A 27,767-nucleotide genomic window follows, 5' to 3' on the forward strand; every position below is an offset into this window, starting at 1 on the left:
TCAGTTTCTGTCTTGGGCTAGATAAATACCTTTAGCTTCCAAATTGGCCTTGGATAATTGACAGACAATAAATCATTTTACAACTGCCTGTTTCTAAGGGCCTGATTAATGAGGCTTTTCTCCCATTCTTGTGTCTATGGGGGGAAAAGAGCTCAGAAAATCTGTCCCTAAGTTGGGGTCAGTCACTCCTGCTAAGGATGTGAGGAGAAACTGGGGCTGAAACCCTGAAAAGTACACCTAGTGGGTGTGCATACCGTGAGCTTGCAGAGAGCGGTACACCGGCGGGAAGGAGGAAAGCTGGCTTTGGTGGGCTGCAGATTCGGTGTTTGACAACGCGACGCCTATCCTGGTCCGTTCATGGTAGTGGACCAGGAAGAATGGAAGAATCAAGAAGGTGCTGGGCTGCAGCCCCTGGAGTGGATGCTGTCTTCTGAGCAGTCCGGCAGCTTTTAAGCCATTCCCACAGAAGCGGATGCCGACCCCTGCAGCGTTTTTTTTTTTATCCCGATTGCATGCCGTTGCTGCCACTACAGATGTGCCAAATCCACACAGCTAATAGAGAAGCTGAGAGCAGAAGGGGGCAGTATCACTGCATCAGTAGGACAACTTGAGTTCTCCAGTGGCAAGATAAGAGCCAGACAACGTCTGGCTGCTCAGTACTGCTGGTGGCAGTTGTCTTGGTTTTTTGTTTTTTTGCTAGCGTATGGCTCCTGTGGTGCCCCATAAATTGCACGCTGGTCTTATGGGTCCTAATTCTAGGTTCACAAGTGCCATACCTCTCATTGGTGTGGGAGTCCCATGGCAGAACCAGAAGGGTCGACACCCACTGTGGAGCCAGGAGGCAGTGTACCTGTGGAGCCCATCCTGTGTGTATGGGAGAGAGTGCACGTACGAGTTGTTGAGACGGGTAGTATATCAGATTTGATTAAAATTAGGGAGACAGCATGTTTGTGAGAGAGGGAGTGTGTGAGCGAGAGAATAAACATGTGTTAGTGTGTGTAAATGAGAGAGAGAGAGAGTAGAAAGTTTGTGCCTGCCCCCCCCTTCGCCACCCTAGTAATCCATGACAACTTTGCTATGACTGGAAATCAAAAGTTCCCAGGTATGGAGAATGGGGAATTTTTTTTTTTTTATCCTTATTTGTTTTTATTATTCAGTGTTTGATGTATCTGCTGTTTTGAAAATTGGCGTTTGGGGAATTTTTAAAAAGTTATGATTTTTAATTATTGGATATTCTATTTATCAGCTGTTTTGAAATATTTATTCTTTTTATTAGTATGGTTTTACTATTATGATGGTTTTTATTTCTTGATTTTGTTTGTTTTATTGAGAAATGATAATGTTTGTTTTTTCCATTGTTGCATTGCATACAAGGTCTGGCTTGTTGTGGTTTCCAGTTCACATTTTGCCTACCATTTCTATTTGTACTTTATGGTCTCTTTATTCTGTATTTGGTGAGGGTCTGTCTGTGTTCTGCATGTATGAGCAAGATGAGGTATTCTACTAGTTTATAATTTCTGTGTAGGAATCTATAGCAGCCTGGCTTGGTCTGATTTCCTAATACATGGTGTATAGGTGTTTTAAGATCTGGTATAATATTTGCAGTGTTGCTTTTTCAAATGAAGGGTCATTGCTGTCTGTATGCTGTTAGTGCTATTTTGGTATCAGAGTTTTATGATATGGAAATCCTGAGGACCAAGCCCACACATAATACTCATTACAATAGTCCTTACTACCATCTGGCAGGGGTGGCTAACCGACGTCTTGTGAGCTGCTTGAAGCTTTTTGGAGCACAAACTGCAGCTCACAAGAGAAATTTAGCCTGACCCACTGATCATCTCCTTTGCCTACTGTGTTCTGCAGTCTTCCCCTTTCTCAGCAGCCAGCTCATACCCACAGTACCTGAATGTAATCTGCTTTGAAGTGCTGAAAAGCAGAATACAAATCAAATAAATAAATGTCCAGCTTCCCCTGAATGACAACCAAAGGCAAGGTATGGCTGAGCCGCCACAGAGCCCATCCTACGGTAGCCAAAGGGGAAGTTCAGCTGGGGCTGCCACGAAGCCCATCTCGTGGTGGCCAAAGGTGAGGTCCAGCTGAGCCACTGCAGAGCCCATTCCGCAGCGGTCAAAAATGAGGTCTGACAGGGCCGCCGCAGAAGAGAAATGTTAGGCTGCCACGGGACACATCCTACGGCAGCTAATGACAGGGGCCGCCCCAGAGTCTATCCTGTGGCAGCTGAAGATGAGGGCTGCCCCAGAACCCATCCCATGAGGGCTGAAGGCAGGGGCCCTCCCCAAAGTCCATCCCATGGCAACTGAAGATGGTGATCTGAGAGAGTGCATGTGTGTGAGTGCCTCTGTATGCGTGTGTCTATGAAAGTGACAGCGCGCGCATGTTATAAAATCGGGTGTACATTTGTGCGCGCCAGGTAGCGCGCACACAAATGTACCCCCCATGTGTAATTTTTAAAATCTGCCCCTATATGTATGTGTCTGAGAGAAAGAGAGAATGTGTCTGTATCAGAGTGTGTGCCTGAGAGAAAGAGAATGTATGTGTGTCTGTCAGAGAGAGAGTGTCTGTCTGATAGAAAGAGTGTGTTTCTGTGTCTGAGAGAAAGAGAATGTGCATTTGTGTCCAAGAAAAAGAGAGAGAGTGTGTGTGTTTGTGAGAGTATCTGTGTTTTATTTATTTTGTGTTTGAGAGAAAGAGAGTGTGTGTCCGTGTGTCTGAGAGAAAGAGTTGGCCTTTTGTTTGTCTGTGGGGGGCAGGGTCATCTTTTGCCCGCTCATTAAAGGCCTGGCAGTCCTCTGCCTCTGAATACTGGTTTTGTGGCTCTCAACTTGTGAAAGGTTGGTCACTCCTGCCATATTGGTTCCAAGAGTCTCTTTTTTTTGCTTTTGTACGGGGTTTTCTGGTTGGTACAAAAGTAATGCATGTTGTTGTAAATGATATTTTAACCTCAGAAGATTTTACTTAGAATGTCTTTTTTCATGTAAAATCTATTATTATACATGCAAAATATTTAATTGCGTAACGAGAGCCATAAAGGAGGGAGAGGGGGGACACAAGACTGTAAGGTTCACTTAGGCCATCTAATACCCTTTGCACTGACCCTTGAGTTCTGGGATGAGGGTGGGGGTCAAAATTTAAAGTTTAGAATGCTTGAGGGAGCTGGGCTTTTTTTTTTTTTTTTTTTTTGTGGGCTCAGGACAGAATCTAAACAAAATGGGGAATGATGGTAGCAGAGCATTTGTTCACACAGGGCACTAAAAGTGCTAGTATCAGCCCTGGAGGGAAGGTATAACATGAGCTGGACACACACAGATGTATAAGGGGTTGGGGAGGGTGAGGTAGGACGAAACAAGTGTCCTGTGGGAAATGACCCTCACTGTGTCTGACCCCATGCACACTACATGGTGTCTATCCCTTCTCGCTTGCTTTTCCATTTCCTGTCTCCCACATATTCACCTTCTCTCTCTCCCCCCCCCCCTTTGTTTTTCCCTCCCTCAAAATGTTCTCAACCCAGCCATCAGGATTCACCCATCCAGTTCCGTCTTCCTTCACTGCTCCAAGTACAAACTTAAACCCTATTTACTAAGCACTTCTCCATAGACACATAGGGCCAGATTTTCAAAGGGGTACGCGCGCAGGCTGCCGATTTTGGGCAGCCTTGCGCACGCCGACCCCGGATTTTAATGGATACGCGCGGCTACGCCTGGTGCGCGAACAAAAGTACGCGTGTGCGCAGATTTATAAAATCTGCCCCAGAATGCTTCATTTATTTAATGACCCCCTTAGATTGTAAGCTCTCTGGGGACAGGGAAATACCTACAGTACCTGAATGTAATCCACTTCAAAGTGCCTGAAAGGCGGAATATAAATTAAATAAATAATAGCCACAACAAAAATGCATGAGAGATATTTGCCTCTTATGGAGGCAGTACATACAAATATTCCTCAGACGTGTTCATTGTAGATAACCTAAAAGCAAACTAATTGGCTGGGTCCCAAGGTCAGGATGGAGAACCACTGCTTGCTTGCTGCCTCAGTCCTCCCAGCCTGACCTGTTATCTATCTCACTTCTTTCCCCCTGAGCTATGGAAGAACAAACAGGAAGTGAAAGCACCGTGACATCAGGATTCCTGTAAGGCAGACAGGGGCTTTCACTTCCTGTTTCTATTCTCAGACTTTCCTTCCTGGTCTATATCCCAGACTTCAGCTTCATGTTTTTGAAGTTCATATTTATCCTTGGTAGTATCGAGAGGGGTTGGGAGGGAGAGGATTGATTTTTCCTGAAGCAGTCTACTTAGCACAGATAATTAAGTTTCAAAGGAAACTATTATATGGTTAAATCTAAAATGCTATATAAATTAGCTACAGTGCCATACAACTGAATTGACAATTCTAGCTATATTTGTGTTCATTAGTCACAGCCTCTATAGACCTGTGAGGTCAGAATCTCATTCTCTCTCGTAATACAGTATACATAAAAGTATGTGTATAAAATCTCATCAATCCAGGAACAAGGGGAGTGAATGAAAGATTTATTTTTGATATTTTCATTTCTATGTTACGGTAACTGGATTATGAATGCTTATGAAAGATGCACAAAGACAGCCTTGTTTTAGGCTTGAACTAATTTAATTCTGTTACCATGTTCCAATATATGTACGTGCATTTCTCTGTTTTAATATTGCCCGATTGGCAAGTACCAATCAAAAAAGGATGATTAGCACACAGCCTGAAGGTGGTGTGGGTATTATGGGAATGGATTACACAGGTAGAGCTGCTATAGTGGGCCCACAGACATGCTTGATGGGTATAGGTGGATCCAGGTGCCCAGGGAGTGCCAGACTGCGAGAGCGAACAGCGGCAGAGTTTCCATCAGTGGACTTGGAAAGGTGTTCCAAAGAGTTGGGGGGAAGGCGGCTCTTTGAGGAGCAGGCGAGGAGAGTAACCCCAGATCGCAATGGCTCTCTTCAGACGCGGGCCAGTCCCATTGCAGGTACTTTGTTTCAGGTATGGACCTACCATAGGCATGACGACAATTGTTTCACTTGCCTGGGGATTTTCCACCCCTGATTTTGACCTTGGCGCAATTGCAGAGAATGAAGAATTTGTGATCATGTGGGTCATTCCTATACCAACAGATAAAAGCTTGATACCAGAAAACCAGTCAGTGATAAAGGAGAAAATACAAGAATGGCTTTGCTAATAACATTGTCAGTACCATATGATTATTCTGTACTATGTATGAAGAGACAAGATTATTACATACCAATAAGACAGGAAAACCATTCACCTATCCCTCTGGGTAACTGTCATCTGTTTTCTCCCTCTCCCTTCCTCACTACTTTGATTCCTGGCTTATTTTCTTATTTGACTCTTCTTTCTCAACACTTCTTGAGGACTTTAACGTCCATGTTGATGACCTGTCTGGCTCCTGTCCCTCAAATTTCCTTGCCTTAACTTCGTTTGACCTCCATCTCTATGCACTAATACCCTCTAGTCACCAGCATGGCCTCTGCCCTGATGTAGCGCTTTCTTAAGCTTCTCCATCTCTTATCTTCATCTAATAATATCATGTATAATTATCTTGTTAGTTTATCTTTTATTTTACATTATGTACATTTTGACTGTACAGTGCTGAGCATTTTAGATTGTGCGGTTTATTCATTTTTTAAAAATAAATGTATACACAAATCTCCTTAGCCCCACCCAGCCTTGCCCTGTCACCGCTTATCCTTGAAGGAATCTTCCATGCCACCCTCTTCATTACTGTCTTATCTCTCTTGTCCTCCATTACAATGTCAGTTTGTTGATGAGTCAGTTTCTTGTTACCCCCAGAATACTTACAGGCGGATACTGAAAGCCCTGCGCATGCCAAACCTGCGAGATACGCAAGTGTCTTGGGCTAGCACGCGCCAGCCGGATTTTTAAGAGGCGCCCGAGTAGGCACATATCTCCTGCTACGTGCACAAATTGGGAAGTAAAAAAAGAAAGAGTGGGGAGTGGGCGGAGTCTGGGTGGGGCATGGTCATTCCCTGTCTGTAACCTGAAGTATGCATGTATTACTCGCACAAGCTCGCGCTGGGGTCCCCTATCGTGTAACTGTACTTCTGCTATGGATGGTGTGTACATTTTAAAATAAAAAAAATCAGGGCTAGTCAGCAGGGTTTGAAGGGTCAGGGCTAATGGGGAAAAGGGAGGAAGGTAAATTAGAGGGGTTAGGAAGTCCTAGCCTTTCCTGGGCGAACTGGGAACAGACTGAGGAACTGGTAATTGTCGGCATGCGTATCTAATAAAATCCCTCCACTTACTGGGTAGAGCCGGCATTTGTGCACACAAGCAAGCGGCCATACAAAATTGCATCTCTACCTGGGTACTATCAAGCTATGGCGAGAGAACATTGTAGACAAGTCATCTTTGTGTATCTTTCCTCATTCCAAATCACATCCATTCTTCACTGATGTGCAATGTGCTGTTCGTATGTCTGACTATGCATATAGAACCGCCCCAAAACCCTAGTCCACCACCAAAACCTAACCTCGAGTTACTATAATATAAATAATGACAATTATGTGTGCCACCCCAGAGGGTCTCTCTCTCCTCCCCCTCCCCTCTCCCAGCCCAAATAGAATTTGTGATTAATATCGCAAATTTCGTTTCGGGCATATCGCACAGCTTAATGCCAGGAAAAAAGGTGTAGTTATTTCCGGCGTTTGACTAAATTTAAAAAATTTGCATTTGTGTTGCGCAATGTGATAAATAACGCATGCGTTATGACGCCCAACGTGGCGCTAATGGAGATGCAGCAACATCAAATACCGAAGAGGTAAAGCGATTGTTGTCTACTGGAGGAGCAAGCTCCATACTGGACTCAGTGGAAGTAGAGGGAAGGGTCCCTCAATTAGAGAAACAAGATTCTTCTCACCCTGAGGATCCAGGTGCTGTGCAGGCAAAAAAATTTAAGACCAGATAGGGTAACTCTGGGGGCAATCTGGGATTTAGTAAATGGATTAAGTGTTACTGTTAATCGACTGGAAGGTAAAATAGACTCAGTATCCTCTGACTTACAGCAAACATTTGCGGGGATACAAAGACAGACAACTGAAGTAACAAATAGAATAGGGGAAGCTGAGAAGAAAATAAAATCTCTACAAGATTTGAGTATAGTTATGGTAAAAGATCAGTTGGGTTGTTCTAGGCAATTAGAAATAATGGAGAATAATATTAGACATCTGAATATAAGAATAGTAAATTTTCCAAGAGTAGCAGGGGAAATTCCTTTTGTTTCTTTTAAAAGGTTTTTGGCAGAAGTTCTTGGGTTTTCCGATAATAATAATAATATGCTTGCTATAAATTCTTGCTTTTTTGTGAAAAGAACTTCTGCTCAAGCTTTGACTATCCCAGCTAACCTTACGAGTTTCCTAGAAAACTCTGCCATACAAGTGTTAGGCAGAGAAACTTTGATTGTTTCCTTTATTACATCAACAGATATTAGTAGCCTTATGAAAGTCTATTTTCAAAAATTTCCTATCTCATATTGTGGACAGAATATAAAGATCTTTCCAGATCTTGCGCCAATTACAAGAACAAAGAGGCGTGAATTTTTAGATTTGAGACAAAGAGTTATAGCTTTAGGTTTTTCTTTTTTGTTAAAGTACCCCTGTCGGTGTATAATAAAAAGGGGAACTGAGTCATTTAGCTTTATTCAGTCAGATCAGCTGCGTCAATTTGTGGCATTACGAGAACCACTTGCTTCATCTCCAGTTGAACCCTAAAAGTGCAGGCGAATATTAAAATGCCAGCTGTAAATGAGCTGTTTAAATGTTTCCAGAATTCTTTTTCTCCTTTGAATTTGTCTTGCTATCTCAGATGTATATTTAATATTCCTGGAGATATGGTTTCTATTTAAGTTATTATCCACATATTATGCAATTATGTATATCCTAAGGAGTATTGTCCTTGAAATTTTTCTTTTTTTCTTTTTTCTTGTAATTGCAGATATGTGTGTGAGATTTTGCAATTCAATGAAGATTGAATGTAATGATTAACAAATTGTAAACTGAAAAACTATAAATAAAAAAAAAAAGGTGGAAGGAAGGCCAAACAACTGCTGGCATGGTTAGAAAGTGAGGTGAAAGAGGCTATTTTAGCCAAAAGTTCTTCTTTCAAAAATTGAAAGAAGGATCCATCAGAAAAAAAATAGGATAGAGCATAAGCGTTGGCAAGTTAAATGTAAGACATTGGAAAGGCAGGCTAAGAAAGAATTTGAAAAGAAGTTGGCCATAGAGACAAAAACTTATAATAAAAACATTTAAAAATATATCCAAAACAGAAAACTAAGAGGGAGTCGGTTGGACCGTTGAATGATCAAGGGGTTAAAGGAACACTTAAGGCCATCGTGGAAAGACTAAATAAAATTCGTTGCTTTGGTGTTTACTTAAGAGGATGTTAGGGAGATGCCCGTTCCAGAAAGGGTCACAATTCAGATGAACTGACCCTAATCACGGTACACCTGGAAAATGCAGTAAGGCAGATTTACAAAAGAGCATTAAATCAGCTGGTCCGGATGGTATCCACCTCAGGGTTCTGAAAGAACTCAAAAATGAAATTGCAGACCTATTAGTTAGAATTAATCTGTAACCTATCATTAAAATCATCCATTGTACCTGAAGACTGAAAGGTGGCAGATGTAACCCCGATATTTAAAAAGGGCTCCAGGGATGATCCAGGAAACTATAGACCAATGAGCCTGACTTCAGTGCCAGGAAAAATGGAAACTGTTATAAAGAATAAAATCACAAAACATTTAGATAGAAATGGTTTAATGGGATACAGCCAGCATGGATTTACCCAAGGGAAGGTCTTGCCTCACAAATCTCCTACATTTCTTTGAAGAGGTGAATAAACCTGTGGACAAAGATGAACTGATAGATGTGATAGCTGGTAGTAAATATGAATTAGCAGAAGGCATTGGAAAATAGTCCCTCGTGAGAGGCTTCTAATAAAACTAAAAAGTCAGGGGATAGGAGGCGATGTCATTTTGTGGATTGCAAACTGATTAAAAAACAGGAAACAGAAAGTAAGATTCAATGGTCTTTTTCACAGTGGAAAAGGGTAAACAGTGGAGTTCCTCAAGGATCTGTACTTAGACCGGTGCTTTTTAATACAATTATAAATGATCTGGAAAGGGGTACGACGAGTGAGGTGATCAAATTTGCAGATGACACGAAATTATGCAGAGTAGTTAAATTTCAAGTGGATTGTGAAAAAATTGCAGGAGGACCAATGGCAGATGAAATTTAATGTGGACAAGTGCAAGGTGATGCATATAGGGAAAAATAACCCTTGCTGTAGTTACACAATATTAGGTTCCATCTTAGGAGTTACCACCTAGGAAAGAGATCTAGGCATTATAGTGTGCTGTGGCGGTCAAAAAAGCAAACAGAATGTTAGGAATTATTAGAAAGGGAATAGGCAAATAAAAAGGTGGATGTCATAATGCCTCTGTATCGCTCCATGGTGAGACCGCACCTTGAATACTGTGTGCAATTCTGGTTGCTGCATCTCAAAAGAGATATAGTTGCACTGGGGAAAATGCAGAGAAGGGCAATCAAAATGATATAGGGTATGGAATGGCTCCTCTATGACGAAAGGCTAAATAGATTTGGTCTGTTTAGGTTGGAAAAAAGATAGATGAGGCGGGATATGATAGAGGTCTACAAAATTATGAAAGGACTTGAATAGGTAAATGTAAATCGATTATTTACTCTTTCAGATAATAGAAGGACTAGGGATACTCCATGAAGTTAGCAAATAACTCATTTAAAAACAAATCAGAGAATATTCTTTCACTCAATGCATAGTTAAGTTCTGGAATTCATTGCAAGAGGATGTAGTTACAGCAGTTAGTGTAACTTGGTTTAAAAAAAGTTCCTAGAGGAGAAATCCATAAACTGCTGTTAATCAATAAGGATTAGTTACTTGGGATCTATTTAATGTTTGGGTACTTGCAGGGTACTTGTGACTTGGGTTGGACATAGGGTGCTGGGCTTGATGGACTCTTGGACTGACCTCATACGGCATATTTTATTTTCTTATGTTCTTATGGCTGTCATCGTATCTGATAATCTTAAGGTGGCCAAACAGGTGGATACAGTGACTGCAAAAGCCAGAAAGATGCTTGGCTGCACAGGGAGAGGAATGGTCAGCTGAAAAAGGGAGGTAGTATTGCCCTTGTATAAGTCCCTGGTGAGATCTCATTTGAAATACTGTGTGCAGTTCTGGAGACCGCACCTTCAAGAAGATATAAACCTGTTAGAGTCGGTCCAGAGGGTGGCTACTAAGATGGTCAGTGTTCTAAAGCATGAGACAGAATCGAAAATCTAAACCTATATACCCTTGAAGAAAGGCGAGATATGATAGACAATTATCTACCTCCATGCACAAAAGGTGAGTCTCTTTCAAAGGAAAGGAGGCTTTAGAATAAGGGGTCACGGGCTTTGGATGAAATGGGGTAGACTCAGGGGTAATCTAAGAAAATATATATCTTTACAAAGTGCATAGGAGATGCATGGAACAACCTCCCCGCGGAGATGGTGGAGACAAAGAGAGTACCTGATTTCAAGGAAGCATGTCATAAACACAGGGGATCTCTGAGGGAGTGATAGGAATTGTAAGCTGAATTAGTTTGTATGAATAGGAAGACCAGTTAGGCCATATGGTCTTTTTCAGCTGTCACATTTCTAAGTTTCTGTGACTGCCCTGCTAGAGGGGGGTCTTGTCTCTCAAGGATCCTTCCTATAGCAATCTTTTGTTTCCTTGGCTTTTGCTGTTCAAGTCTTCATTTGTGAGATATATATGTGGCTTGGGCTTTGTTGCATTGGGTCCAGCAGCTTTTGGCAGATGCTTGATGACCTCATTAGGTTTTCTTCTAGGTCTTTCGTTTCTGATGTTGTGGCCAGAAGACTGTTGTGACTATGTCACTAGGTGGCAGATATGGTGCTCAACACCTGATTCAGCAAACTCCCTTTTAAGGAAAATGTTATTGTTTGGAGAAGACTTGGAGAAATTGGTCAAGGATTTGTGGGAGATCAAGCTTGAGAATCTTCCTGAGGGTAAAGGTCAGCTGGCCTCCCAGTGCGACAGAGGCCATGGCAGTTGCCAGGAAACCAGAAGATACAGTCTTCCTTCTATTCGAGCAAAATTAGAGAAACAAATCTGTCCTTTGGAGAAGCCAGAAAGCTGAGAAAAGATATATATTCTTCTGGAACTACCTGGTTGACCCAGTGAGTGGTGACAGGTCCTCTTCATCATGGTCACCTTCAAAGGCTTTAGTGGGAGTGGACTTATATCACATAAGACTAGTGGATCTTAGATGTTGTACGGAGCAATTATTCCTTAGTGCAGGTGTCCTCAAACTATGGCCTGAGGTCAGATGCAGCCTTTTACCAATCTGCAAACTCAGGTGCAGATCTTTCTTTCTCAAGAGGCTCCCAAAGCTTGGGGTTACCTTCAGCTCTTGGATTCTAATGCAGTTACCCTGAATCTCATCCGTGGGCCAGGGCTTATATGCAGATTCTTCAAGCATCTATATTGTCTCACTGGTAGGAATACAAAATTTGCCTGTTCTTGCCGATTGCTATGAAGGAGAATTTATCTTAGTGGATAATTTCCTTTAAATCTCTAAAAAAGAATGATTCTGAAGCCTCTGATCTGGATGATAGTTATTTTGAATTTGGGTTTGATGGGCTGGGGAGCCCACTATTGCAGTCAAGTAGTTCAAAGTCTCTGAATCAAGGAGGAGGGCTCTTGGTCTAGCAACCAACTAGAAACCAGGGTGATCAGGCTAGCCCTGCTACATTTTCTTCCTCTAGTGAAAAGATTGGCAGTTCAGGATGCTCAAACAATGACACAGCAGTAGCATATGTGAACAGGCAGGGAGGCACTCAGAGCCTGATAGTGGCTCAGGAAACAGCTCTGTTTTTCTGGTGGGCAGAGTCTTCTACAAATCTCGGTAATTCACACTGTGGGCGTGGAAAACATTCAGGCCTACTTTCTCAGCAGGGCCAATGATCCTGGAGAGTGGAAGTTCAGCACGGAAGCCTTTCAGATAATTGAAGACCAGTGGGGCATTCCGTATATGGATCTGATGGTAACTTGCAAGAATTCCAAGATGGCAGATTTATTGTCGCCAGAAGGAATGGAGCTCCAGTGGGAACAATGCCTTTATTCTGCAGTGGCCCAAGAACAAACCTGTGTCACCCAGTTGCTACAGATTAGCCAAGAATTAGCCAGATTAGCCCAAGGTACGGTACCCAATCAGTTAAAACTAGCAATTCTTAAACCACTACTGAAAAAACCAAACGCATCTCCCACTGACCCAGCAAACTTCAGACCCATTGCTAACTTACCATTGATTTCCAAACTGATGGAAAAAGCAGTCAATAAACAACTTTCCGAATATCTCGAGGAGCACAACATTCTCTCTCCTGCACAATATGGTTTTCGGAAATCATTAAGCACAGAATCCCTACTGCTTTCTCTCACGGATACCTTACTTCTGAATCTGGAGAAAAAACAATCATACCTACTGGTTCTTTTAGATTTATCCTCAGCTTTCGACACGGTAAACCACTCACAACTCTTAGACCAACTATCAAACATAGGAATTAAAGGCACTGCCCACAGTTGGTTTAAATCGTTTCTATCAAACAGGTTCTACAAGGTCAGAATAAACAATAAGGAATCTGAACCCATCCTATCAGACCAAGGCGTACCACAAGGTTCATCTCTCTCACCCACCCTGTTCAACATTTACCTCCTCCCCCTCTGCCATTTGCTATCAAATCTCAAGCTTACGCACTACCTCTATGCAGACGATATCCAGATCCTCATACCCATCACAGAATCTATTCAAAAAACCTTCTCCTTCTGGGAGGATTGTTTACAACCAATTAAACAACTCCTCTCCAACCTAAACTTGATTTTAAACTCCAGCAAAACAGAGATGATACTTATCTCACAGGACCCACGTATCTACTCACCCAGCCTTTCGCAACCCTCCTCATTAAACATTTATCTCTCCTCAAAAGTCAGGGATCTAGGAGCATGGCTTGACAATCAACTTAACTTAAAAATTTTTATAAACACCACCACCAAGGACTGTTTCTATAAACTACAAGTCCTCAAAAAGTTAAAACCACTCCTTCACTTCAAAGACTTTCGCCTCGTCCTTCAATCCATTATTTTTTCAAAACTCGACTACTGTAACGCAATTCTACTTGGTCTCCCTGCTAACAGTATCAAGCCTCTACAGATGGTACAAAACGCCGCTGCCAGAATCCTAACAAACACCAATAAAAGAGAACATATTTCCCCCATTCTGAGCAACCTCCACTGGCTACCCATCAAACAGAGAATCCTTTTTAAAACCCTCACCATTATTCATAAATCAATACACAACATCGCACCTATATCACTCCAAACTCAACTTCGTCCACACCTATCCTCCAGACCCATCAGAAGCGCTTACAGAGGCACATTATTCGCCCCTCCAGCAACATCATTACTAAGAAAAAGAGCACTCTCAACTGCAGGACCACACCATTGGAACGCTCTCCCCCCTGACCTACGCCTCGAACCCAGTCTACCAGAGTTCAAAAAAAAGTTAAAAACCTGGCTCTTCAGGCAAGCGTTCCAATCTCCAGAATGTAACTAAGCGCCACATCCTGATTGAACTTGGGAATATTCTGTGTTACAGTTAATAATATGCAATTTTAAGCAAAATTAAATTTCAATTTACCTTACATTTAATTTAAGTTCAACATGCCATTGGCCTAATTTTAATTAAATTACGAAAATATTTAAGGATTTATTGTTATTGTTCAATGTTCTTTGTATTATGAATGGATTATATGTTATTGTTCAATGTTCTTTGTAAAAAAAACCCTGATCTGACTTCCCAGACCAGGGCTATCTTTTCGTTCCATGTAAACCGGACTGATTTGTATTGTATACAGGAATTCCGGTATATAAAAATTAAAAATAAAATAAATAAATAAATAAGAAGGCCATGATATATGGATCTGGTGATGCTGCAGGTCAAAACTCCTCTTCATCTATTACAGCTTCAGGGCCTATTACAGTAGGGCCCGATTATCATAGACAACCTGGCTCTATTCTGTCTTTTGATCTGGCCCTTAAAAGGTCAACCTTGTGCAGAAAGGAGAACTCTTCCATGGTGAAATGTACTGTGCTGAAGGCTCATAAGAAAATCTACTTGTACCTAATTTTATGAGGGTTCAGATAGCGTCAATCCCCCTGCTACAGGCATCAAATTCAGAAGGTTTCGGTGGCTTCCCACCCATAATAACAAGAACATAAAAACATAAGAAATTGCCATACTGAGTCAGACCAAGGGTCCATCAAGCCCAGCATCCTGTTTCCAACAGTGGCCAATCCAAGTACCTGGCAAGTACCCAAACACTAAGTAGATCCCAGTAGATCCCAGTAATAGCAGTGACTATTCTCTAAGTCAACTTGATTAATAGCAGTTAATGGACTTCTCCAAGAACTTCTCCAAACAATTTTAAACCCAGCTACACTAACTGCACTAACCATATCCTCTAGCAACAAATTCCAGAGCTTAATTGTGAGTTGCTTGAAAAAGAGTTTTCTCCGATTAGTCTTAAATGTGCTACTTTCTAACTTCATGGAGTGCCCTCTAGTCCTTCTATTATTTGAAAAAGTAAATAACTGATTCTCATTTATCCATTCTAGACCTCTCATGATTTTAAAGACCTCTATCATATCCCTCCTCAGCCATCTCTTCTCCAAGCTTTTCCTCATAGAATAGCTGTTCCATCCCCTTTATAATTTTGGTCGCCCTTCTCTGTGCCTTCTCCATCGCAACTATATCTTTTTTGAGGTGCAGCATCCAGAATTGTGCACAGTACTCAAGGTGCGGTCTCACCATGGAGCGATACAGAGGCATTATGACATTTTCCATTCTATTCACCATTGCCTTCCTAATAATTCCCAACATTCTGTTTGCTTTTTTGACTGCCGCAGCACCCTGAGCCGATGATTTCAATGTATTATCCATTATGATGCCTAGATCTTTTTCCTGGAACCTAACATCATGTAACTACATCATGGGTTATTTTTCCCTATATGCATCACCTTGCACTTGTCCACATTAAATTTCATCTGCCATTTGGATGCCCAGTCTTCCAGCTGTGCCATGTTTCCTTTTGTAGGATTAAATATATTTGTCTTCCCTTTAAGGTCCCAGTGACATCTTAACCTTGTTCTCAAAGCCCTGGTGGGTTCCCCTTTTGAGCCAATTAATCATGCTTTCCTGAAGGATCTCATGTTGAAGATGATTTTTCTGATGGATATTTGCTCCACCAAATGTGTGTCAGAATTGCAGGACTTATCTTGCAGGGATCCTTACATTGTGTTTTCCAACGACTTTGTTTCGTTCCAGCCAGTTCCAACACTTTTTTGTCTAAGGTCATGTCTGCTTTTCATTTAAACAACTTTGTCTTCTGGTGTTCGCTGTAGGGGAATGCCTTGGTAAGGACACATCTCTGCATTTCTTGGGTGTTTGCCGTATTCTCCTGAGCTATTTGACGTTAACAAATCCTTTTTGAAAAAACGATAGGCTGGGGCTCCTTGGAAAGGGGAAGCAGCTTTAATGTTGTTTTGTCCTAGTGGATTAAGGAGACTATACATTCTGCCTATTTGCTCTGTGGTTTTCAGGCTCTGGAAGCTCTTTCTACAAGAGCTTAGGCTTCCTTTTGGGCAGAAACTTCAGCTCTCAGGCCGGAGGATATTTGATCTTCCTTACATTGCTTCACCAAACATTTCAGACTAGATGTACAAGCCATGGAAGATGGCATTCTCAGGGAAGCCCTGTCCTTGGTCCCACCTGCATTTGTAGAAGATTGGGTACATCCCATGCGTTTGGACTAGTGGAGCAGGATGATCAGGAAGGAGAAATTTTGGACATACCTATTCATTTCCTTTACTTGAATCCTACCGTCCCATTCCAGGTCCCTCCGGAGAAGTCATTGGATGCCCTGTTCAGCATTTCCTTGGTGGTGGGTCTCGGGTATTGTAGACCTTTTTATTTTCGTACTTTTCTTTCTTCTCTTTTTTTTCTGGGAGGAATTCCTCCTGGGTTTTCAGGTTTTACAGTTAACAGTTTTGGGGGGGGGGGGGGGGCAGTATTTTTTCTTCTGTGGCTTTGACAAAAGTTATTGGACTTTGCCTACGCTGCATCATCTTATATATATATAAAGTGATGATGTGACTGGAAAAGGTGTGTCCTCAGTCCCGTCTGCTAGTAGGTGGTGATTAATCCCACGCGTCTGGACTGGATCTAGCAAGATTCAAGGAAGGAAATTAACAAGTAAGATCAAATTTCTCCTTCACTTCAGCCAAATGTAAGATTACTAGGTCATCTTTTCAGCACTTGGTGGCGCCAGTGTATGTGTAATATACTGCTGCATGCCAATGAATTTAAGTCAAATATGTATGGATGGATGGATGTAAAAGTGATTTTAATTGGAACTCACTAAAAGATTTCACTAGCATACATTGGTATGCAACAGCCTGAGTCCAGATCAAAAACTGATATATTTTGCAATGTCCACAGAGGGTGCGATCCAAGCTCCTTTAGTTTCATTACAGGGAGAACCAGGGCAAGTCTAGCTACAAACTATAAAAGACATAAGTACAGGGAACTGTAGTGCAGGTCATTCTGTAACCAAGTTAAGGGGATAGCCAAGTGATAAATGTGCTCTCTGTCTAAAAGAAAACACAGAGAATAGTTAAAGGCAGGGGAAAAATAAAAACAAAATGTAGAGGGGAGGCAGGGAAGGAAAATGAATAAAGCTGGAGAAGCTCAGTAAAGAGAGCTGCTGCCTCAAAATATATCAACGGTTCTTATTTTTATGCCAGTCTATGCATCAGAATTTACCTCAGAATGATAATCTTTAACATGGTATACAATTCATTTTTTCATATACACAAAAAAATAAATGCTGAGAACTGTATATTCAAATGCTGAGAAGGAAGTGAAGGGAAAAACTAGATTTAAAACTGAGCACTGTTCAATATGTTTTCTGTACTGGACCCTACTGAATAAATGCAAACAAGGAATTAGCTCTTATTGGAAATTTGTATCTAAACAGGACGTTAAGCAGCCTTCTTCCAGAACCACCGCAAGAGGAATAACGTTTGAACAAGATCCAAGGAGGTTTGGTCTGCAGACCTGTAAAAGCAATTGTAATGAGTTTTCAATATCTATATATACCCAGGAGCAATGATTATTCTGGATTTGAAAAGGCAGTATATGGATTTTCTTTGCACTAATGACATGCAGCAGACTTTACAAAAAAAATAGACATGGGATTCAATAGGTCTTGCAGTAAAATCAACTCTCAAGCTACTACAGCAAACTAGCCCTTGATTATATCTTTACCTGAAAGTGGGTGCAAATAAATGGAGAAATATGCAAATATTTGAGTCTCGCATATCAGTTAATTATCCTACCCACACAATAGCACACCTTCTTTCTCTGCCAAAGCAATTGTATGCTGTTGTGCAGGTCACACTAATGATCACAGCGATAAAAATAAGCCAATAAAGCTGGTGGATGTAAACTATTGAAAACAATGGCTGGAATGTGCTTTATAAGGGTTGGGAGTTTACCTAACTTGTCCAACCAGGCACAGAACAACCTCTAGGGATTAAGGAGGACTGATGTGATTCAGCCAGAACTAACTAGACAGATTTACTAAAGTGCGTTACTATGTGTTGTTAATTCATCGCAGTAAACAGGCCCCAATTGCTGTTCTGTAAACTGTGTTCAAGCAATCACATTTTTAGTGTGCCTTAGTAAATCAGCTTCCATGGCTTGTGTTAGTAAAAAGTGGCACTAGTCAACATCACTGCCATACCCTACTAAGCTCAGCAACATCTAAGCTAAAATTAAACTCTGAACTATGCAACATATTTCTTGGGTATTAGCCACAACCTCGATGCTTTTATTCCTTTTATAACTGCTTTAAACTCCCCAATGATCCGGTTTTATTACATTTTACTTAAAAAAAACCATAAACTGTCTCAAACTGACTGCTGCTGAGGGTTAAGAGCAGATTCCGCACTGTAAAGCACATGGTGGTAACATCGTTGCTCTGGACAATACCAAACTCCCTCCAGTAAGAGGGTCTGATCTACTCCTCCTGCACTCAGGGTTTCTACCCCCAACCGGGGCTATCTCCCTCCCAATCTAGTCCCCTCCGTAGCCCTACATAAGATTGCATCTGTCTCGGGCAAGTAAAGAACCATCATCTCTGATGCAATCGCTGACCATTAAAGGTCAAACCACGACTCTTTACTTATTTTCCTCTCTCGCAGCAGCAATTCCAAAGTAAAAACCACCAGCTTCGTCCACCACTAGTCAAATATAAAGTCGAATCTGAGTTATTCCCAGAAAGCGAGCCGGGGGAGGGGGGGGACGGGGGACTGGAGGTGATCGCGATCCCGCGGAGCTCCGTCCGTCCCTGACCCTTACCTGGGGGAGCAGGAAGGACATCTTCTGGTACCTGACCGCTGGGAGCTGGGGGGGAGGGGGGAGGAAGGGGAAGCAGAGCCAAGGAGCGCCCGACCACAAATCCGCACAAGAGACCGGGGGAAAGCGAACACAGCCCGCGCAGCTCCAGCGCTGCTTCTCAGGCGGAGAGGGGGGGGGGGAAGTGCCGCCGGATCCCATGACGCTCCGAAGCCCGGCAGCCAATCGCCTGCCGCGGAGTGGAAACAAACAAAAAAAAGTGAGAGCGAGGGTGGCGGCAGGCGCGCGCCGCTATATAAAGAGCTGCAGCGCGGCTTCTCGCTCTGCGGGCCGGATGTGCGCGGGAAACGGAGGCGCCTGTGGCCGGCGGCGCTCCCCCCCCCCCCCCCCCCCCCCCACCTTTAATAAAACGCACCAGCTCAACCAGTTTATACTTTCCCTGCATAAACTTTTTCGGGGCAGGGAATGGAAAGCGAATGCGATCCGAACCGATCGTGCGGGCATGGGGACCGAAGTTAAGCCGCGTTACTTCAGCTTCCCTCTAGTCTCCACTTACATAAATAATAACTTCCCCCTTTTTTTGTTGAATCAGCTGAAAAATGGGGGATAACTCACCCAACTTATGATTTCCACAGAGGGACGAGAAGAGGCCGGAGCAGAAATATTAAGAAAAAAAACAACTAAATTAAATTATTCTATTATGCAACAGCATTTCTTAAAATAATTCTCATCTATACCAAGCAAACAATTTTAGTTTATAGAAAACGCTTTTCAATGTCGTACTCTCAACTTTAGACAGATTTTTTTTTTTAAGATGTTAGAATTCTGAATGTATATCAAGGGTGAGAGAATGCACAATGGCCAGGGTGGAAAGCTTGATGCCTGGCACTGCTGCTCACAAGTTTGTAACTTGGGCTAATTCAGAAGCTGATGCAGAAAGGTGCGTTCAGCCGGACACACCTTTCTGCATGCACTTCAACACGTACTTTCTGTGGGCAAAACTTGCTGCCAATGCAGCAAGGAGTCTTGCACGCAGAACATGTGTTTCCAAAACGGAGTATTGCTTAGCCCCTCACATGGAAATCTAAAAGGCGTTAAACATTGCCTCCAGTCAGGGTGCAAGAGTATTTGGCACCCTAGGCGAACCTTCAGTCATGCACCCCCTGTCCTAGCAGCGGCAGTGGCTCCAGCACAGTGCTCCTTTTTTTTTTTTTTTTTAGCAGTATTAGATCTGGCACAGTGCCCGTCTATGCCTTGCACTGGCGTGATTTTGCCACCCCTGAAATGTTGGCGTCCTAGGCAACTGCCTAGTTTGCCTAATGGAAGCACCGGCCCTGCCTCCGGTTGCAGAGAAACTGCATCTGACGAGTACGCCTTTTTAGCCCTGGAAACGTAAGCCCCTGGTTAGAGCTGGAGTTAAGTTTCCAGCGCTATGAAAAAAACATTTTGAAAGTTTCAAAAAACTTTAAAAAAAACTCTCTGGTAATAAGTGCTGGCATCTGGCAGTGGGAAGCAGCTGCCAGACAGATGCATAAGTCAGTACTTAGCCGGCTATCTGGCGTGGTTCGTTGCTACTTAGCTAGATAAAGTACTTATTTGTCTAAGTAGCAGTGACCTGCTGCAAGACAGATGGATGAATCAGGATTTATCGGGGTAAGTGGTGGCAGTGGCTGCCGCCATTTACCCCGATAGCCAATCAGGAAGGCCTCCCACTTCTTCCCTAGTTAAAATGGGTATTCAACCTGTGCCGAACGCACGTTTTACAGATTTTACATGTTTTTTTTAACTCCCGATGCATTAGCATATTATTCGCTTACTGCTTTCGGAGTTAAAAAGAAATAACAATCTTGGCATTTTAAAAACATGCGCTGAAAACCAGCAAACATTTTATTAGTGCCAAGATGATTGCATCATCCTCTCAGTTGGGTAGCTGCACTTTTCTCTTTATAGCTGAGTGAAGGAGGGAGTACAAAAAAGAATGAAACCTATAAAAAAAAAAAACCAAACAAAACTATACACCCCTTCTCCTCTCAAACACCCCACCGCCACCCATCCTCCCCAGGAGCAACTGCAACACACAGGTTAGGGTTGCCAGCTGACTCTAGATTTTCAGGCCATTTTGAACCAGTCCTGGTTGTGCCCCGTTGCATTTAAGGACTTCTAGTTCTAATTTCCCTATTGCAGCCCTTAAGAAGAAGAAGAAGAAGAAGACTACAAGTCCATGCCTGCCATGGAGTAAAACTAGGACTGTTTGTTGTGTTGCTGCTGCTGCTCCTAGGTCTCTCTTAGCCTCTGCTGGCCCTGGGCTGTAGGAGTGGTCAAGGAGGGAGCTGCTGGTGGAATGATCTGAGGGGAGGGGGCACCTGCTTTTTCTCTCTCTTTTCTTTTTGAGTCTGGAGACCTGGTCTCCAGCCAGAGAAAGAGAAGCTTCTGATCACCCAAGCTAACTGGATCCCTTTTGGGTAGTCCGAGCATTCAGTCTTTAGTTGTTCCTAAGACTAACTACCTTAAGCTGCAGCAGTTGCTCCAACTTACTCTCACCATTATTCCCTTTATTAAAGAAGGGGGTTTAATGCCCCCTTTTTTTTGTCTTATTTTCTCTTTTTCTGTTTTGTAGTGTTTGTTTTTTGTTTTCCTTGTGTTTTAGGACCCCCCCCCCCCCACTCTATTTTTTTTTCTTTTTATTGTGCCTAAAAAGGGACCTTGGGGGGTGGGAGAAGCAGGGACAGAATGTGGTTAGTCATAGCTGTGCCCCTGCCCCCCTGAAGTCAGATTCCTACCATCGGGAAGACCAAGGGGTCATTCAGTGGCCTCAGAAACAGCTTTACAGGCTGAGAATTTGGGAGAAAGAAGCTCTTGTTATCCCCCCTTCCCCTTCCTTCTAGTATGCTCTGATGGGCTGCCAACAGGTGACCTGGACTACGGCAGCCCCTGGGGAGGACCATGGGCCTGGAAGGGGAAGTGGTCCCTGACTCCCAAGGGAATTTTAGAATTTGTAGATGGCTGTCCCTGATCTTCAGGATAGGAACATTCTAGCACCCTTCTCCCCTCTGAGAGAGAACATCCTAGGTGCCCCTGACCTCTAGAAGAGGCTGTTCTGTACTCCTCTCACCCTCTGGGAGGGAACATCTCGGATACCCCTGAGAGGGTGGGAACATTCCGGCTGTCCCTAACTCTCAGCAAGAACACCCCATGGTTGCTTCCAGCCTCCAGGAAGAAAATGCCAAGGTGTTCCCGTCTTCTTCGCCAAGCAATTAGAATCTTCCTTGAAGGAGGGTGATCGTCTTATCCTGGAGGAACTTCTACAGATGGGTGAATTAAGCATTTGAGCCCAGGGATCATGCAAGCAGAAAGGGATCCTTTGGTGCTTGGCATGAGTCCTGGTGGTTTGGATCTCTGGGGGGAGTCTACAACCAGAGTGGGAATAGGAGGACTTGGGGGTCCTTCATGGCACTCATACAGGGGCTGAATCCCAAACTGAGTCATGAAACCTCTCCCTTTATTAAGGGACAAGGTATCATCTGACAGCAACCGAGAGGAAGCCGTGTATGAGTTGAAATGTAGTAACCACCTTCCCCTGCAGACAATAAAAGGCCACAAGAAGTGTCTTTAACAGAGCCTCCATAAGAGGAAGCTGAGAAGAAGAATGTCCTGAGAAAAGCCATGCCCCCAGGCCCCTCAAGAGGTAACAACTGCTCTAGTATTGGTTGGTGCAACATCTGGAGTATAAAATCTTTTAAGTAAATAAATAAATGAGAATCCTAGTAAGGACCTTCTTACTGTGAAAGCGCTGGGTAAAAGAGCTGGGGCCAGCTGGTGCTACAGCATACTGGACATCAGCTCGATCACCACCAAGGCTGTCCCCCAGAAGGACGTCAGATGGATCAGACACTTCCATGCCCTCAGACAAACTGTGGCCCTGTCCAGTTTGCTGGGGTTTTGAAGAGGTCAGGCACAATATCAGAAGAACTGATACCGAATGAAAGGGAAAGAGAGTTTAAGTACTGACATAAGAGAGCAACTCCATATGGGAAGTGTTAGGCTTGGAAACTGCATAAGATCCCAGGCATTTGAGAGAGAGGAGTGAAAGCAGTAAAACAGGCTGCAGCAGGTCACAACAGCAGAAGAGGAATAACAAAATGGTGAGATGAGATCTTATTAAAATAAGTAGTTTAGAAAGATAAGAGGCAAAGGAATAGGAACAGGAGGAGACTGAAGAGAGAGAAGAGATGCCAAGAGAGATTAGCAGAGGAGTAAATTAGGGACTAGTAGTAGTGAGATTCAAGGCAGAGACAAAGGACAAAATTAAATGTGAATAGATCCAGGGGTTATTAGCTTTCTTCCCCTGGGAGTCAGTCCAACTAAGTCAACATTGATGTAGCCATAGATTAGAGTTCATCCAAGATTGGAGATCAGGCTGGGGGGAGCAGAAGAACAGGGAATATCAGAGAAAGATATCAGCACAAAGTTAAAAAGCAGTGGTAGTTAAAGTTATAAGAGTGGAAAGTTGAGATAAATGGGAGGGTGTGTCGTCTAGGTAACAGAAGAGCAATTCTGTCAGAAGGAGCAGATGGAGACAATGAAATAGATAACAGATGAGACAAGAGTGGAGGGGACTGAAAATTTGGTAATGGGGCATGACTTAAAACAAGATCCAAATATTGGCTAGTTCTGAGACTAAGGGGTGAATTTTAAAAGCCCTGTGTGTGCCAAAGCCGGGAGATACGCGCAGAAGTCAGGCCAGTGCGCACCACACGTGTTTTAAAAAGCGCACGAGTACACGCGTCTCTCGCGGTACATGCACAAACTTTTTTTTTTTTTTTTGCAAAAAAATGGGCAGGGCCTGGCATGGTGTGGGCGGGGCATTTCTAGATTTTTCATTGAATCTGCACGTAAGTATTTACACGCACAAGTGTGCCGGTGTCTCCTACCGTGCGTACCTTCTTCTGCTATGGATGGCGAGTAACTAATAAAACCAAAAAATAAATGAGGCTAGTTAGCGAGGTTTTAAGGGTTGGGGCTAGAAGGGAGGCTTATTAATTAGGGGGGTATGAAGTCCTATCCTTTAACTGGGCGAACTGGAAATGGACCGAGGAAACTGGTAATTGCTTCGGCGAGTGTATGTACAAAAATCCCCTCACGCGATACAGCGGCATTTGCACTTACATGCACGCATCCATATAAAATTGCGCACGCATGTACGTACGTATAGCCTATTTTATACCATGTGCACACAGATGCACGAATGTTATAATACGTCCGCGTCCTTTGGCGAGAGCCAGCATACGCACATACATGTGCACCCGGGCGGCTGTATCAAAGTTACCATCCCTGAGAGATACGGTATGAAAAAGTAACAGAAAGGACAGCAGAAAGGTAACTACGCCAACAGCACGAAGGTGGATGTTGAAATCCCAAGGGACTGAGAGGCTCAGGAAAGAATTGAGAATTTTGCCCCAACCATCACAGAAAGACCATGTTAGGTCCTGGAGGGCAGTAGATTACAGTAACTGACACAGGAAGGGTAAGGAGAAAAAGTAACGATGACATTCATGAGATGATAGAGTGGGGAAGAGGGAGAAGAGCACCAGCCTGCACTAGGCACCTTGCTGGGCTGACTGGATGGACCCCTTTGGGTCTTTTTCTGCCGTCATTTTCGATGTTACTATGTTAGAAATAGAAAGAAGATGAACTCTGCCACCGTTCCCGGTGGAGTAGAGGTAGGTGAGTAAAGATGGAAAGAGATGAGCAGAGGGTAAGCAGCAGAAATAAGTCATGAGGGGGAAGCCAGGCTCCTGTGAGAGCAAGAAGAGATAAGTTTGTTTGCCAGAGCGAGGTTAAGAGTGGCTGCAGAAATGCTGCGTGTAGAGTAACAATTCCATACAGCAGCAGCAGAGAGAGAGAGAGTGTGGAAGAGGGAGCTAGAGGATGAGAACATAGAAATACAATTACAGATGTTGTAGGGTGAGGTGAGCAAGGAGAGAACATTAGAATTGGGACGGAGCTCAAGTCAGACAGAGGGTACATGGTGATAGACGTATAAAGGGGAGAAGAGCTGGACAGCAAGCAGAGAAATGGGGAGAGATTGGAGGAGAGAGTGAAGAAAATAAAAGGCATAGATTAATCCTATGCTGCAGGTGTACAGATGGGGCTGGTATTCTTTTAGTCTCCCCTTTCTGAGCTGTTTATCTTCTTGTGGCCAACCACATGCTGCACAGCTCCCCATCACAGCATCCCGTAGCGGTCGTTGTGCCCTGCCCGCCTGATGCATGTGGTCAACTGCTGGCCCCAGGACCCTGGTGGGTTGCCCTTTAGCGCCTCCTTCACTGGCCCTTGCAGATGCCTTTGTTTACCCGATGGCCTTCAGAAAACCGGCAGCCTTCCCTCGCTGGTCCCGACTTGCTCGACCCGTGCGGCTAACTGCTGGTTCCAGGATTTCAGCCACTGACATCTCTCTGCCACAGCGGCCCTGAGCTCCTCTGCTGGCTCATGCGGCTGCCTGTGTCCGAGTGATGGCGCAATGATCACGGCTGCCTTCTCTGTCCTTCCCATCACGGCGTCCCCCCACCCATCATGGCTGGGAGTACCGCACCAAAGGGATGACAGCACGAATGGACGGACGGACAGGACCAGGAAAATAAGCATGCTATTTTTTTTTTTCTTTTCAGTAAGAGATCTCGGAGTAAAATTAGACATGGTGGAACCTGAAGTCTCCTATTTCTCAGCTGATCTGTAACTTTCTTTAAGCTGAGACCTGTGAGGACGATATGCCCATTTCTGGATCTGAATTCATGCAAGTCAGTGGTTTATGCGTTTGTCATGTCCCACCTGGACGACTGGAATGGCTCACACATAAGCTCCAAGTAGTCTAGAAAGCAGCAGCTAGCGAGGTGTCAAGCTGTGCCAGAGGGACTTCTAGCACTCCTCTTTTATGCTCACTTCATTGATTGCCTATTGAAATTTGTATACACTTAGGGGCAGATTTTAAAAGCCTTACGCACGTAGGGGGGTTATGCACAGCGAGCCTATTTTGCATAGGCCCGGCGACACGCGCAAAGCCCCGGGACGCATGTATGTCCCGGGGCTTGAAAAAAGGGACAGGGCGTAGGCGGTCTGGGGCATGGGCGTGGCCAGAGGCCTCCGTAGGGCCGCTAGGCCGGGGGATCGCGCACTGGCACTCGGCTGGCGCGTGCAACCTAAACCTGCCCAGAGGCAGGCGCAACTTGAGGTAGAGTTGGGGGGGGCGGGGAAGGTGGGGGAGGGGCGAAAGGAAAGTTCCCTCCGAGGCCGCTCTGATTTCGGAGTGGCCTCGGAGGGCATGGGGAAAGCTATCGGGGCTCCCCTAGGGTTCGGCGCGCGCGCATGTTATAAAATCGGGTGCACACACAAATGTATGCCCACACGTACGTCTTAAAATCCTGCCCTTAGGTTTTGGAGGAGGGAAAGATTGGGATTTTATGCAAATGGCCATTACTTTTATTTTATATGATCTGTAGCATTCAGTTCTCCATTTTTTTTATATGCATGCAAATGGCCCCTGGATAAAAAAGCGCGCTTTCTACATTTGGCATGCTGTTTTGTTTGGTTTTTTTTTTTTTACTCATGGAGTATTTGCATGCCATTAGTTACAGTATCCTGCGAGGGTGCAGGTTTTTGTACAGTGTGCGCAAAGTATAATCCGTGCTAAAACTGAACTCTAGTTTTAGTGTGGGTTTTATTGCATCTGCCCCTCTGTGAGTCATTTCATGGGGTGCAATCTCCTACGGCCACACTCTAACGTTTTCAAAATATTAAATGTAGAATACCAGCTCAGTCCTTTTAGTACATCAGTCCCTAAGTCCGTCTATACAAATCTCTGATGATGGATGTAGCGGTGACCCATTCCAGACCTGGCTAGAATATTGAAATGACTTAAAGATCAAAGATTTAACTTTAAAAGGGCAGGTTTTCAATCACACACTGCCACGTACTGAAAACATTTAGCCATGTTGCCCTCTGGCTTAACATGAGTCATAAACATGTCTAGTTTCATGAACTGAAATCATTTTTTCTACTTTCAGGACTGAATTGTTTTTTACTTTCAGGACAGTTTTATGTACATAATTGGCTGGGCCTCAGTATGTGTAAAAGTACACATATAGGGGCAGGTTTTCGGGGGAGTGCGTGCGTAAGATACGCACGCACTCCCCGAAAACCTGACCCATGCTCCCCCTGCGCGCGCCGAGCCTATGTTGAATAGGCCCGACGGCGCGCGCAAGCCCCGGGACGCGTGTGAGTCCCGGGGCTTTCCTGGGGGAGTGGGTCGGGGCGTGTCGCGGCGGCGCCACGGGCGTGGTTCCGGCCCGGGGGCGTGGCCGAGGCCTCTGAAACCGCCACCCGGGCCGGGGAATTGCGCTGGCTGGCCGGCGTAACTTTTCGAACAAAGGGAGGGGAAGGTGCGGGCGGGTGGAAGGAAAGCTCCCTCCGAGGCCGCTCCGATTTCGGAGCGGCCTCGGAGGGAACGGAGGCAGGCTGTGCGGCTCGGCCTTGCGCGCGCCGACCCCGGATTTTAAAGGATACGCACGTCTTCTAAAATCTGGCGTACTCGTTTGCGCCTGGTGCGCGAACAAAAGTACGCGGGGGCGTAGTTTTATAAAATCTACCCCCTATGTGCATAAGTTAACCCACCCATGTTATTCCCTTGAAAGAGGAAGTGTAACTTTGTGTGAGTTAATCTCTGAATGTGCCAGGCCAATTACTTAAAGCATTTTCAAAGCAAAAGCAGGCACATAAGTTCACTTTGCAAATCTTGGCTGAAGCCTGCACACACAAGTTAGACATTAGCTCTACCCACACACACAGTAACAAAATGACCCCCCTCCCCCCAGAGCATGATACATTTCCTAAGCAGCAAACATGCAAGGAATGTGCATTTTATAGATCTCTTTTGATAAGGTTTCTGAGTGATAACCCAAACAATGAAATTCCTTTGGGTCATTCAAAGCACAATTCCTCTTGGAGTACAAAACGTCCCCATCCTGCAAAGAGGAAATTAAGAGACACAACCAGATACTGGGAATTTAAGTGCCTGGAGCTTCTTTGCACTTACAACACCTCAATCTTACCTGTTAGAGGGCCTTATGTAAGTTTTATGCAGAAATTTAAAACTGGACATCACTCCATGAGAATGCATGTA

At 44.0% G+C, this 27,767-nt stretch overlaps 1 protein-coding gene across 2 annotated transcripts in view; it reads right to left on the reverse strand.

Annotated features, from left to right (window-relative positions):
- The window catches only part of C13H15orf39 (chromosome 13 C15orf39 homolog), a 44,385-nt gene extending 25,643 nt beyond the window's left edge, over positions 1 to 18,742 (reverse strand). For both annotated transcript variants that reach the window (XM_029574947.1, XM_029574949.1), the window contains exon 1: positions 18,596 to 18,742. The gene's annotated coding sequence lies outside the window, so the exon portion shown is untranslated. The remainder of the gene's footprint in view (positions 1 to 18,595) is intronic.
- Positions 18,743 to 27,767: the final 9,025 nt, after the last annotated feature.

This window comes from Rhinatrema bivittatum, chromosome 13 (genome assembly GCF_901001135.1).
Source record: "Rhinatrema bivittatum chromosome 13, aRhiBiv1.1, whole genome shotgun sequence".
Classification (NCBI taxonomy): Eukaryota; Metazoa; Chordata; class Amphibia; order Gymnophiona; family Rhinatrematidae; genus Rhinatrema; species Rhinatrema bivittatum.